At 45.8% G+C, this 13,578-nt stretch overlaps 1 long non-coding RNA gene across 1 annotated transcript; it reads left to right on the forward strand.

Annotated features, from left to right (window-relative positions):
• The first annotated feature begins 3,345 nt into the window (after positions 1–3,345).
• Positions 3,346–7,473, forward strand: LOC140418222 (uncharacterized). The gene is made up of 3 exons (XR_011944848.1): positions 3,346–3,530; positions 3,642–3,756; positions 6,227–7,473. It is a non-coding gene; the product is annotated as an uncharacterized lncRNA (long non-coding RNA).
• The last annotated feature ends 6,105 nt before the right edge of the window (positions 7,474–13,578 follow it).

Here is a 13,578-nt window from a genome sequence, read left to right on the forward strand (position 1 = left end):
AATGAACAATCTTTTGATTAGTCTCAATGTTTTTCTCTGTTTCAATGATCTTGAGTTTTCTTCATTTCAGCTGAGCGTCCAATTCGCTTTTGAAAAAGGAATTTCTGTCGAATCCATGCCCAGTTTAACTTAATGATCAACGTTTCACTGGTCCAGAAGATGTGAACACGGAAATTATGTAGTTTACGATATAAACAATATATAATCATGCAATTGATTTTATACCGAATTATGACGGTGTTTTTTCCTGATCAAGCATCTCTTCATTATTTCTGAGTTGATATACAGAATTTAATTTTATTTGATCTACAGCCTGTTCACACAGTCTGTCTATTAGAGAGGGAATGGTTTATAGAACTTCACAAAGCCCTGTTGAGATCACTTTGCTTAAGTAGTCCACTTTATTTGGTTTCAAATACATTTTCAAGTGGAGAAACGTTCTCAGGGTGGAATGATTTCTGCTCATTCAGTAATAACATCATTCTCATGTTGCTTCCAGAAATGTCAATCAATTTACTCAGCATCTGTTCCGTTACTCAAAACTTAATCTTATCTGACATTGATGTCCTCATTTGAAAGTGAGACTCTGAAATATACAACATTGATTTGCAAACATGACTGGACAAAGAAAATATTTCGAGTCACTGGGAAATACAAACCACATTGTGCTCATGTGAGATTGAGCACAGTCAGCATTGAAATGAAATGGAATAGTTTTACAGGTGGAGATTTGAGAATGATATTTTCATTATATTTGATTCCTTTTTGTTCTGTGTGTGAAACGTTCTGACACCTTCATCCCGTTCGTGTTGAAGAAAGAGGGACGTCACGGGATCTGTACTGAGCCTCGTTTTTCTCATCTCCCCGAGTGGCTTTTCCTATTTTGCTATCATGAAGACAGATTTTTTAAAATGTGATTCTATTAAAATCTCTGCCATTTACTCCAATTCAGTCACAGAATCGCTTGTGTCTGTCTTTATGTGCATGTTTCAGACGGTGATTAAACCTGCATCTGTCAACCCATTAAATTCTGTTGTGGATTGAACGAACCGCTAATATGTGAACTTTGTCAAAATGCGGAGTTTTATTGGAGCAATTCTATACAGGTTATACCATCATGATAGATTGAGCAGGCTAGACGTTTCCTTTGGAAAAATGAATGATTGAGGAACAGAATTGTGTTTTACAGGGTAGACAATTGGAAGATGTTGTCACTTGTGACAAATGAAAACCACTTATTGTCACAAGTAGGCTTCGAATGAAGTTACTGCGAAAAGCTCCTGTTCGGGGAGGCTGTTACGGGAATTGAACCGTGCTGTTGGCCTGCCTTGGTCTGCTTGCAAAGCCAGCGATTTAGCCCTGTGCTAAACAGCCCCTATAATCTTATTGTCACAAGTAGGCTTCAATTAAGTTACTGTGAAAAACCCCTAGTTGCCACATTCCGGTGCCTGTTCGGGGAGGCCGGTACGGGAATTGAACCCACTGCTGGCTTTGTTCTGCATTACAATCTAGCTGTTTAGCCCACTATGCTAAACTGCCACTGGACGAAAATAAATATAACTTAGTAATACATCTAATGAACAATTCTCTTTAACTAGACGTTAAAATAGAAAATCCTGGAAATACCCAGCATATCTGGCAACATCTGGCGATTGAGAAACAGTCGATCTTTCAGATCTGTGCTGATGCAGTGTAGTTCTGATGAAAGATCTTGGACATGAAATGTAAACCATGTCTCCCTCTCCACAGGCACTACAGATCGGCTGAGTATTTCGATTCTGGCTTGGGTCACTGTCTGTGCGGAGTATGCACGTTCTCCCCGTGTCTGCATGGCTGTCCTCCGAGTGCTCCGGTTTCCTCCCACAAATCCTGAAAGACGTGCTTGTTAGGTGAATTGGACATTCTAAATTCTCCCCCAGTGTATCCAAACAGGCTCCGTAGTGTGGCGACTAGGGGATTTTCACAGTAACTTCATTGCAGTGTTAATGTAAGCCTACTTGTGACACTAATAAATATTATTATGAGATTATTATTTTTGTTGTTAATTCAGATTTCCATCATCTGTAGTTTTTTTGCTTTTCTTTAACTGAACAGTGCTAAGAATGTGGAACTCATTAGTAGAAGGGTTTAAAATCACTGACTGAGCTTCAATCTCAGGTGTAAAATCCCACCACAAAATTCTTTGCATTTGGATTTGTTTATTGTCACGTGTACTGAGGTACAGTGAGAAGTATTTTTCTATGAGCAGCTGAAACAGATCATTTAGTACATTAAATAAAATAAAATAAAAAGAAAATACATAAAAGGGCAACACAAGGCCCACAATGTAAATATATAGACACTGGCATCGGGTGAAGCATACAGGAGTAAAGGTTAGTGATAATGTTAGTGTTCAATTAGTTTTAAAAGATTAGTACGATTATAAGAGATGTAAAAAGAGGATGTGTTTGGTAGAGCTCACAGAGAGTCGCCACACTCCGGCGACATCTTGGGTCCAAGGTGAATGTGCCTCCAGGCAAATGTGGAAATGAATTCACTCGGTCATCCTATTTGCTGACATAACAGCTCAGTCACACTGGAGGAAGAATCATAGAACCTACAGTGCAGCAGGAGGCTATTCTAGTCTGCACCAGCCCTTGGAAAGAGCACCCCAGTTAATCCCACACCTTCACCCTATCCCGGTGACCCACCTAATCTTTTGGACACCAATTTATCACGGCCAATCCACCTAAGCTGCACATCTTTGGACTGTGGGAGGAAACCGGAGCACCCGGAGGAAACAGACACAGGGAGAAACTGCAATCTTCCCACAGTTATCCGAGGCCGGAATTGAACCCGGGTCTCAGAAGCAGCAGTGCTAGCCACTATGCCACCGTTCCGCCCATTTAGTATCATTCAGATACTTCACATGCACTTTGGTTGCTGTATCAATTAATTTAATAATGTGACATCTTGGCATGTGGCTCCAATCGAAATCGGATCACAAAGCAACAAATTCGATTGATCAATATTGCGTTTCAATGGTTGGATAAAGACCCAGCATTCTCCGCGTGGAAGACTGTGTCCTATTCAACCTGCAGGAGCTTCTTGCGCAGGCGCACCACCAAGCTGTAAGTGGATAATGTGCAGTGCGGTCTCTGACTAGAGCATGCGCAGTGCGGTCTCTGATTGGTGCATGCGCAGTGCGGTCTCTGACTAGAGCATGCGCAGTGCGGTACGTGCCTGGCCTTGGGCAGCGAGGGGAAAAATGATCGGGTGAATTGAGCAACGGGGCCGCGAGGTGTGGGGGAAGAGACAGCGGAGTGCCGGGGGGGGCTTCATAAACACAGCATGAATGCCTCAGACCCCGAATAAGAAGCTCCTGATCCTGTGTTTGCAAAGGACGTTGTTGGGCTGCTCTGCATCACAGACCCAGAATAACGGCAGCCATATTGCAGCAGGGCGCATGCGCAGTGCTCCCTGGCCTGTCAGCAGGAGGAGAGAATGTTGTGACTGACAGTGATGGATTCTGGAAACTCCTTTTACAGGGGGTTAGAAGGGGAGGATTTACACACAGCAAACTCAAACCAAGACAATTTTTATGTCTCCTCAATTTATATCTTCGACTAACAGTTGAAGGCTTTTGTAACTTTCTTTTTCAGGAAGTTAAAAGTGGAGCATTGATCGATGGAAAACTCAAACCAAGCAGCACATTGTGATCTGACAGAGTCAGCGATACATCAGAACCTGAATATTAGCAGCATCTGAGTGTGCAAGGTAAAATGTTTGTCTGTTCAGTCTGTGAGGGAAGATTTCAGGTCCCAGTGTGACTGGAAAAACCCCGAGATTCAGAAACCCTGGTTCGACCACACCTTGAAAACTCAACTCTGGGCAACAAACCTTGGGAGAATAGTCTGGCCTCAGAGGGAGTGCAGAGTACAGATTTCCTTGAGTGATCGAAGGATCATAGAATCCCTACAGTGCAGGGGGGGGGGGGGCATCTAGCACCAACCCTTCAAAATAAGCACTCTACCCATTTATGCTTCCTCCATCCACCCCACCCTATACGCATAACCCAGACCTTGAACTGCACATCCTTGGACATAAAGAGACAATTTAGCACAGCCAATCCAGTAACCTGCACATCTTTGGATGGTGAGGAAACCGGAGCACTATGCAGACAAGGGGAGAATGTACAAACTCCAACAAAGGCTGGAATTGAACCCGGGTCCCTGACGCTTTGAGGCAGCAGTGCTAACCACTGTGCCGCTGCTGAATCCCAAAGTTAAATTATACAATGAGATTACAGAAAACAGTCATTTTGGCACAGCTGAGGCTATTCGGCCCATTGAGTCGATGCTAGTTCGCAAGAGCAGTCCAGTCAGTCCCATTCCCCTGTTCCATCCCTCAATCTTCGCAGGTCTATTTCCATTAAATATTTATCCAATTGCCTTTTGAAAATATTCATCGTGTCCATTTCTGCCCTCCCCTCAGCCCAACTTAAGGGTCATTACCGTTGACTGCAAAATCGGTCCCCTTCACATCTCCCATATCTTTTACAAAGCCTGAATATGTCCCCGAGTTCTTGTGCAACCAGTGAATGGGAACGGATTTTCTTTGTCTATTTTACCTAAACCCATCAGAATCTTCTACATCTGAATTAAATCGCCCCTCAACCCTCTCTGCCGGAACCATTCTGTAAAATCTCTTCTGCACCTTCTCAAGGACCTTCACATTCTTCCTGAAGAGTGGTGACCAAAAATGCACGCAATACTCAAATTGTGGCTTTATCAGAGCTTTATAAAGCAGTAAAACTTCTATTTTGTGCTCATTAACACCATTAATCAGCTCAAGAGGCAATTTAATAAAAGCAAAATACTGCAGGTTCTTGAAATCTGAGGTAAAACAGAAAATTCTGGATAAACTCAGCAGCTCTGGCAGCATCTGTGAAGAGAGAATTAGAGTTTTTTAAACATATTTCTTTATTCTCCTTTTTCGCATTTTCTCCCAAATTTACACCCATCAAAAATAAACAATAATCAGTAACAAATATGTCAATCCCCATATCAATAACAACAATCCCATCCTCCCACCAAACCCAAAACATTCGCCCACATGTTCACATAAAAAACTGACAAAAAGGAATCAGGAATCCCCCATTAACACCCATCGCCCCCTCCCCACCAGCCCTCCCACCCCCCCAACTAATGTTCAATGTTATCCAGTTCTTGGAAGTGCATAATGAATAATGTCCATAAATTGTCAAACCTCTCTGTCCTTCCCCTCAGTTCAAACTTAACCTTCTCAAGAGTCAAAAATTCCAACAGATCCCCCCCGCCACGGCAGGGTGGAGAGGCGCCGGAATGTGGCGACTAGGGGCTATTCACAGTAACTTCATTTGAAGCCTACTTGTGACAATAAGGGATTTTAATTTCATTTTCATTTCAGCCGTATCAGCTGCAACATCGTGCACAAGGTGGAGGTATTCACTCTCCGGAGCACCTCACACCAGAACCCCTCCTCCATATCCTCTCCCAACTCTTCCTCTCACTTTCCTTTGATCCCTTCTAGTGGTGCCTTCTCCTCTTCCAAAAGAGCTCCGTAGACCGCTGACACTACCCCCTTCTCCAGTCCCCCTTTCATCAGCACTTCCTCCAGTAATTTCGAGGAGAGAGAATCAGAGTTAATTTTCGGATCTCAATGATCTTTCCACAGAACTGCTTTGCTAACTACTCTCTGAATATATCCTGTCACTTCAGAGATAAAAGCACTTAGAAACCCCAGTCCCCTGTGTCCCTGTACAATCTTTAGCACTATGCCATTAATTATATCTTTCCCCTCCCTAACCCCTTTGCCACCTGATTATGAGGGTTGTAATCCTTGGAATTTAGAAGATTAAAAAGGAATTGATCAAAATTTTCAGGCTGTTAATTGGAATTGTCAAAGTTCTGCTCATGTTGAAGATATATTAAATACTTGTTTCAATCATTCAGCCTCTACTACTCCCTTTCTCCTTCCTTCTCGCAGAGTGTCAGAGTCTAGTGTAAATCCAGACCAATTGGCAGGTTCCCTTCCCTGAAGGACATTAATGATCCAGTTGTGTATTCACAACAATCCAGCAGTTTTCATGGTCACATTTTTCTGGTGCCAGCCCCACAAATGACCCAATTCATTCAACTCAATTTCACAACCTGTTTTTGTGGGTTCTGTCTCACTCCCTATTTTCCGTTTTAAATCCGGTTCACAGGTCATTGGAAGAGGAGGATTTGCAGTCGGGAAACTTCATCACACCAGGATCAGCACCAGTTGCTCCATTTACCGGAACGTGAATATCATCATACTTTGAACATGGAAGGAAACAGCACCATTCACAGTGGGGAGAAACTGTACACGTGTTCTGTGTGTGGACGAGGCTTCAGCCAAACATCAGGCCTGTCGAGACACAAGCGGACTCACACTGGGGAGAAACCGTGGAAATGTGGGGACTGTGGGAGGGGATTCATTTCCCCATCAGACCTGGAAACACATCGACGCAGTCACACTGGAGAAAAACCGTTCTCCTGCTCCAAGTGTGGGAAGAGTTTTACTATTTCAGCCAACCTGCTGAGACACCAGTGGGTTCACACTGATGAGAGACCGTTTCAATGCTCAGACGTGGGAAATGCTATAAAAGTTCCCAGGAACTGATGCTCCATCAACGTGTTCTGACTGACGAGAGACCGTTCAGGTGCTCTCACTGTGGGACTGGGTTCAGGCGATCGTCCCAACTCACTGTACACCAGAGGATTCACAGTGGGGAGAGGCCATTTATCTGCTCCAAGTGTGGAAGGGGATTCACTCAGTCATCTGACCTGCTGACGCACAAGAGAATTCACACTGGGGAGAAACCCTTCACCTGCTCCGAGTGTGGGAAGGGATTCACTCAGTTGTCACAGCTGTTGACACACCAGCGAGTTCACACTGGGGAGAAGCCTTTCACCTGCTCCGAGTGTGGGAAGGGATTCACTACTTCATCCACCGTGCTGAGACACCACCGAGTTCACACAGACAAGAGACCTTTTAAATGTTCAGACTGTGGGAAGGGCTTTAAAAGTTCCTGGGAACTGATGTACCATCAACGTGTTCACACTGACGAGAAGCCATTCAGATGCTCTCGCTGTGGGACTGGGTTCAGACGATCATCACAACTCACTGACCACCGCCGAATTCACACTGGCACAAGACCTTTCACCTGCTCCAAGTGTGGGAAGGGATTCACTCAGTCATCCAACCTGCTGACCCACCAGCGAGTTCACACTGGGGAGAGGCCGTTCACCTGCTCCCAGTGTGGGAACGCTTTCACAACCTCATCCAGCCTGCTGAGACATCAGCGAGTTCATAAATAACTACAGTGATTGGAATTTTCCGTTAATCACACCCAGGACTGAACCGTGTTCATTGGGGTCTGGTTCTGCTGATGGAAATAAACTGCAGCCTAGTTACAGGGACTCATATTCACGCTAAAAGTCAAATAAATTAGATTTGTGTTAAATATGCAGTGTTGTGGAACTTTTTAATATCTCTGGCACAAGTTAGTTCCTTTTGAAGTTCTCTCGCTCTCCCCTGTCTCTTCCATCCTCACCTCCAACAAGAAGTGTGAGGAGCTTGTGGAGCTTCTTTGTGACTGAGATTGAGTAAATCCGATCAGCTGCCTCTGCTGCTTCCCTCCCTTCCACGAGCCCACCGGACCAAACTGTCTCTAAATTTCATCCTTTCCCGAGCCCTGAACCCACATCTTTCTCTAGTTTCTCTCCCATCCCCTCATGCCCTCTCAGAGCTCATCTTGTCCATGAGATTGAGCTCCTGCTCCATCGAACATATTCCCACAAAACTGATCACCCAGCTTCCCCATGTTCACTGACTTTGTTGAATCTTTTCTCTATCAGGTACTGTCTCTCTCCTTCTGCCATCATTCTACCCTTGTTAAAAAGCAAGCCCTTGACTCCACCATCCTTACAAATTACAGCCCCATCGCCAGCACCCCTGACCTCTCCCAAATCCCTGTCTATTTTTCCCAGAATGCCATGTTTCAATCCCTCCAATCAGGTTTCTGCTCTGTCACCGTGCTGAAACAACTCTTATCAAAGTTACAAGTGACATCATCTGTGACTGTGACAAAGATAAACCTCCCCTCTGTCCTCAGCCTGTCTGCAGCCTTTGACAAGGTCGACCACACCATCCTGCTCCGTCACCTCTCCACTGTCACCCAACTGGATGCGGCTGCTCTCTCCTGGTTCCATTCTCCATCAGAGTCAGAGAATCACTTGTAATGTCTTCCCTTCCCACTCGCACAGTTACCTCTGGTGTTCCCAAAGGATCCAGACTTGTCTCCTCTTCTTTCTCGTCCACATGTTCCCACAATAACACCATCTGGACAAAGTGTCAGTTGTCAAATTTACACTGACAGCTCCCAGCTCCACCTCACCACCATCTCTCTGCACGTCTCCACTTCTGTTAAATTCGCAGCCTGTTTGTCTGATATCCAGTGGTGGATGTGCAGACATTTCCTCCAATTAAATATTGGGAAAGCCAAAGTCATTGTTTTCATTCCCGAGCTACAGCTCCTTTCCTCTCCCTGGTAACGTCTGACACTAAACCAGACCTGTTTGCACACCTCATGTTTGAATCCGAGATGCACTGCTGGCCCTTGTATCTGTGTGTCCCAGGCTTTCTCAGTCAAAATTATTTCAAAACTTACCCCACAGAGAGATCAATCATTCTCCTTTCATAATCAGATACGTGGAATAAGTCATTCTGAAAGATCTTGTTAAGATTGTGACGTTGAATTTTCTGCCTCTGCAAATCCTCTCCCTCTAACTCCCAGTAAAAGGAGTTTACAGAGGTTTTCGGTGTAAATGCAGGATAGAAATTCAGGACAGACCACTCTAGTTTCTATGGTACATTCCCCCAAATCTATGAATCTCAGTCCCACACACACCCCTCCCTCTCTGCTCATTGTTCCCGATTCAGTCTCCAGTCTCCTCCTGATACTTGAAATGAATGTAAACCGCTTATTGTCACAAGTAGGCTTCAAATGAAGTTACTGTGAAAAGCCCCTAGTCGCCACATTCCGGCGCCTGTTCGGGGAGGCTGGTACGGGAATTGAACCGTACCAGCCTCCGGGAATGATGCTCCATGTATGTGGGCCTCATAGCCCAGGCTCAAGTCCCATATCTGAACTTTGGGATAGAGTTTGACCATCCCTGGTCTCAGAGAAAACCCCCCGATAAACATCTTGTAAGATCCTGGTTTATTTATAACATAAAAAATTCAGACCAGTTGACTGTGTACTCAATGGGGATTGACTTTAACGGATTTAAAATCCTCTGGATCTCAGGGTTACAACAAGAATATGTTTCAGTCGAGATTTAAATATATAAATATTGAAAAACTGAACAGAAATGGGGAAAGACCATTCAAAGTGAGAAATGAATGGTCTCTGTTTCAGGTGGGACTCCTTCAGAATGAACACTTCCCACCATCAGCACCAACTCCCCTCCCCCTCCCTGTTCACTGAACATTCCTTCACCCACTCATCCTCCCATTGCACATCCACCCAATGGCTCCCAGCCTGGATTCACATTCAGCATGGAGTCAGTGAAAGGCTGAGCTGGCCCCGGGATGTAAGAACGAACAAGAGCTGGAAGTGGTTCCAGTCAATACAGTTTGTGCATCATTGTTAAATAAAGAAACTTCTATTCTTGTCAAACCCCCATTTCAGACACTTGGTGAATTACAATTTGGAGCCCAGACCCTTCATGTTGCTTCTACTTGGTGGATCATAGAATTTGCAGTGCAGAAGGAGGCCATTTGGACCATCCAGTCTGCACCGGCTCTTGGAAAGCGCACCCTACCCAAGGTCCACACCTCCACCCTATCCCCATTACCCAGTAACCCCACCCAACACTAAGGGCAATTTTGGACACTAACGACAATTTAGCATGGCCAATCCACCTAACCTGCACATCTTTGGACTGTGGGAGGAAACCGGAGCACCCGGAGAAAACCCACGTGCACACGGGGAGAATGTGCAGACTCCGCACAGACAGTGATCCAAGCCGGAATCGAACCTGGGACCCTGGAGCTGTGAAGCAATTGTGCTAATCACTGTACTACTGTGCCCTATGAAAATCGCTTATTGGCACAAGTAGGCTTCAATGAAGATACTGTGAAAAGACCCTAGTCGCCACATTCCGGCGCCTGTTCGGGGAGGCTGGTACAGGAATTGAACCGTGCTGCTGGCCTGCGTTAAAAGCCAGCGATTTAGCCCAGTGAGCTAAACCAGCCCCTGTGTGGTTTCAGCAGAGGTAGAGACAGGCTGCCCACATCCCTGCTCTCACTGCTCAGAGGCTTGTCACAGAATCATAGAATTTACAGTGCAGAAGGAGGCCATTCTGCCCATTGAGTCTGCACCGGCCCTTGGAAACAGCACCCTGCTCAAGCCCCACACCTGCACCCTATCCCCTTTATCCCCATAACCCAACCTAACCTTTTTGGACACTAAGGGCAATTTAGAATGACCAATCCACCTGACCTGCACATCATTGGAGGGTCTCCACCCTCTGGGTTTCAGAGCTCCAGAGGGTCCTGGGACAGACTGACCCATCTGTACCTGTGCCGGGCAGATTCAGCTGGAGACGGGGCGGCGTGTTGGATACTGCCTGTGGGTTTGGGGGGAACGGGTCTAAGGTGGGAGCTCTTTACTAGAGATCAGTGACATGTTGACAGTATCTGTCATCCTGTTCAAGGCAGCAGACATCTCATGCATGGCCGAGGTCATGACCTACACCGACCCATTTCAGAGCCGTGCTTGAAGCTCCATGGAGGCAGCCACTCTCTCCATGACAGACAGTCTCTGGAACCTCCTCCAGCCCTACAACCCTCCAAGCTCCCTCACTCCTCCAATTAGGGGAGAAGGTGGCATTGTGGTAATGTCACTGGATTAGTGATCCAGAGGCCCAGGCTAATGCTCTGGAGACACGGATTCAAATCCCAAATCCAATTAACAAACGTGGAATTCTAAAGTTAGTCTCAGCGGCCGTGACAACTATCATCGATTGTTGGAAAAACCCATCTGGTTCACTAATGTCCTTCAGTGAAGTAAATCTGCCCTCCTTACCTGGTCTGGCCTACATGTGACTCCAGACCAAAGCACTGTGATTGACTCTAGTGCCGAGCTGGCCACTCAGTTGAAGGGCAATTAGGGATGGGTAACAAATCCCGGCCTTTCCAGTGACGTCCACATCCCATAAAACAATCCAAAAAAAAATCCTCACCCCCTTCAGCTCCTCGACTTGCTTCACTCCACCATTGGCAGAGGCACTTTCACCTACCGAGGTCCTAAGGGCTGGAAACCCCTCACTAAACCTGTCTGCTTACCTTTTCCACCCAGCTTCTGACCCTCTGTGAAGGGTCTCTGACATTTTAACCTGTTGATGGGTAAATGCCAGTTGTTGTTGTCACTGTCTAACATTGGAAAACTCAGGAATGTCTCGGAAACTTCAGACCGAAGATTCTCAGCTGGAAACTTCACTTTCAGTCAGGAACAGATCACAGCTTTACACCAATCTCTGATTGGACAGCACAGTTTGTAAAAAGATTCACCATCTAATAATGTTTATAAAATGTCAGAAATTCATTGCATGTGAATAGAATGAGCTCTCTCTGGCTCTCAGTAACAAAGCTTCCACAGCAGCTTGCTGGGTGACACACACAGCACAGGCCTGTTCTCTCTGTCACAAACCCTGAAACCAGATTTCTAAACTGGAGAAGGTTGGATCTGACGACCCGAATATAAACCAACTGTCTGAGTAAAGGTTAAAACGGCTCGACAGGGAAATCACTTTGGACAGGAAAGATTTTCAAAGTGATCGGTGCTGGATTCAGACTAACACCAAACACTCTGACTGGATCCAGAGGAAGGAGAACACAAAAGACTCCAGCCCCGGAGATCAGCTCCATCTGTCCGAGTGTCTGATCCGGGATCAGTAAACCATTCCGAGGAGACTGTCAGCTCCAGCCCCAGAGATCAGCTCCATCTGTCCGAGTGATTGATCCGGGATCGGTAAACTATTCCGAGGAGACTGTCACCTCCGCCCGGAGATCAGCATCTCCCTGATCCGGGACCAATAAACCATTCCGAGGAGACTGTCACCTCCAGCCCCGGGGATCAGCTCCATCTGTCCGAGTGTCTGATCCGGGATCAGTAAACCATTCCGAGGAGACTGTCACCTCCAGCCTTGGAGATCAGCATCCCCCTGATCCGGGACCAGTAAACCATTCTCACATGTTGTGGGGCACATGTATTTCCTGCCGATTTAGCTGGTGTACCAAATCTACACTGTCGCTTTTTCACAAATTGCTTTAAAATCACCAATGACTCGGATCCCCTTTTTGGGTAAACTCTTGACTCCTGGAGTAAAATCTTGTAGTTTTCAGCATTCATCACGAAATGAAATGAAAATCGCATATTGTCACAAGTAGGCTTCAATGAAGTTATTGTGAAAAGCCCCTAGTCGCCACATTCCGGCGCCTCTTCGGGGAGGCTGGTACGGGAATTAATCTTGTTGACTCTAAACACAGTTGTAAAGGAGCCTTCTGTATCTCGGAGCTCTGAACCATGGAAGAGAGTGACTGGGGCATGTTTCTTACACACCTCAGGGTTAACCCACACATTCACTCCTAGATCAGATTGACAGCAGCGAAAACAGCTGAATCCAATCCCTGGAGACACTCATGAAGTCGCTGGTCTTTCAGCATAAGTTGTAAGTCATTGAATCCATTCCCGCACTCGGGGCAGGTGAACAATTTCTCTCCAGTGTGAACTCACTGGTGAATCATCAGCCCGCTGCTGCTTCTAAAGCTCTGCTCACAGGCAAAACATATAAAAGGTTTTATATCAGAGTGAATTTGTTGGTGTTTCAGCAGGTTGGATGACTGAGTGAATCCCTTCCCACACACACAGCAGGTGAACGGTCTCTCCCCAGTGTGAACTTGCTGATGCATCACTAGACCATTGCTGCTTCGAAAGCTCTGCTCACAGTCAAAACATTTAAAAGGTTTTATATCAGAGTGAATTTGTTGGTGTTTCAGTAGGTGATAAGACTGAATGAATCCCTTCCCACACACAGAGCAGGTAAACGGTCTCTCCCCAGTGTGAATTCTCTGATGTACAGTAAGTTCAGATGATCGCCTGAAGCCAGTCCCGCAGTGAGAGCATCTGAATGGTCTCTCGTCAGTGTGAACACGTTGATGACAGGTCACTTCCCCGGAAGTTTTAAAGCACTTCCCACAGTCTGGACATTTAAAAGGTCTTTTGTCGGTGTGAACTCGCTGATGTTTCTGCAGGTTAGATGTAGCAGTGAATCCCTTTCCACACAAGGAGCAGGTGAATGGCTTCTCCTCACTGTGAATGAGTTGGTGTCTCAACAGATACTTTTTACTTTTAAATTTCTTCTCACAGTCAGAACATTTGAAAGGTGTCTGATCAGTGTGAACATACTGGTGTGTCAGCAGGCTGGATGACTGAGTGAATCCCTTCCCACAGGTGGAGCAGGTGAA

This window comes from Scyliorhinus torazame, chromosome 5, assembly GCF_047496885.1.
Source record: "Scyliorhinus torazame isolate Kashiwa2021f chromosome 5, sScyTor2.1, whole genome shotgun sequence".
In the NCBI taxonomy this organism is placed as follows: domain Eukaryota; kingdom Metazoa; phylum Chordata; class Chondrichthyes; order Carcharhiniformes; family Scyliorhinidae; genus Scyliorhinus; species Scyliorhinus torazame.